The 1,493-nt window shown below is 40.9% G+C and overlaps 1 pseudogene; it reads right to left on the bottom strand.

Annotated features, from left to right (window-relative positions):
- Positions 1-365: 365 nt before the first annotated feature.
- LOC102816524 lies at positions 366-1,019 on the bottom strand (annotated as a pseudogene).
- Positions 1,020-1,493: the final 474 nt, after the last annotated feature.

Genomic DNA, 1,493 nt, shown 5'->3' on the forward strand with positions numbered 1-1,493 from the left:
GCTCGAGGAGCTGCTACTCTGATCTCCCAGCGTCACTGTGTGTCAGGAGACGACTCCATGGCAGCTACCAATACAAGTATATGGCAATTGTGACACCTGTAATTGAACACTGATCCATTTAGCTTAGTAAAACATCCCAATGTAAAGGACTCATTGGAGAAGGGTTTCTGATCATTTAAACTGATTTTTTTTTTTTTTAATAATTCAGTTCATTTTGGTCTTAATATTACATAACTGCTATATTAACTATGCTATATTTGGAAAATGCTAATAGAAATAACATAATAGATAAACAACTAGCAGCTACAGAGTCAATTATTTGGCTTAAAAATTAAATAAGTTCATAATTAAATACAAGACACGTTTTATCTAGGAGTAGATTCTAAGGCAATATCCTGAGTTTCCATAAAAACAAAACCTTCTGAATCAAAAGAAGGGATCTCAATAAGAGGATCAGAGTCCTCTATTTCCAAGTGAAGTGAACTTCCCCTGTTCATAATCCAGGTCTGAATTATCTTTCATTTGAATCTCTTGTTCCTTCAACTCCAAAAGTTTATGTGGGGCTGGAGCTACAACTTCTTCATCTTCATTATCATGTAGAAAGCACAAATTCTGTTGCATCTACTGGAGGAATCAGTATCATTGATTTGCAGCCACTCCGCGCCACCTATGGTTTCTTCTCTTTCCTTCTTTTCTGTCTTAAGAGTTCTTACCATGCTGAGCCTCTTCATTATAAGGCATTTGTATTTTAGCACTGTTTTATTGTTGCCTTCTGCATCCACATGCTCCGCCACATCTTCAAATATAACACAGGTCCCAAGAGTGGCTTCATATGCCCCAGCAAAGACATAGCTGTCCACTTGCATAATAGGCCTCTCTTTGTCACTGCCCCAAATCTTGCATTTATTTTCACATTTTGAGAGAAAGTCTGAATCAATAATTCCTGACAATCCCACCAGAACCAACTGCTCTTTTTCCTCTTCCCACTCTTCACTTCTCCGATCCTTGCTCGCCACCATGGTCCCACTGCTTCTGAGCCTCCCACTCTAATCCCACCCCCTCACTGCCTCCATCTTAAATACTGGCTTCTAAGGTCATTCTTAGAGTCCTACTGTGGCACTGTGGGATAATGCGCCAGACTGCAAAGCCATTTGAATTGCAAGGTTGACGGCTCAAGCTCACCAGCTGCTCCTTGGAACCCTATACAGGGTCGCTAATGGTTGAAACTGACTCAAAGGCTTTTAACAACAAACAACAACAACAAGGTCATTCTTAGGGAGATTTAGTAGCATAGTGATTATGAATCAGGCTGATAACCTCAAGGTCAGCAGTTTGAAACTACCAGCCATTCCGCAGGAAAAAGATGAGGCATTCTGCTCCCGTAAAGATTAACAGCCTCGGAAACCCTGTACAGGGTCGCTATGAATCGGAACCGACTCCAAGGCACATAACCACCATCACCACTACCAAGTTCATTCTTATTCAATGTCCAA

Source organism: Chrysochloris asiatica, unplaced genomic scaffold (assembly GCF_000296735.1).
Source record: "Chrysochloris asiatica unplaced genomic scaffold, ChrAsi1.0 scaffold00139, whole genome shotgun sequence".
NCBI lineage: Eukaryota > Metazoa > Chordata > Mammalia > Afrosoricida > Chrysochloridae > Chrysochloris > Chrysochloris asiatica.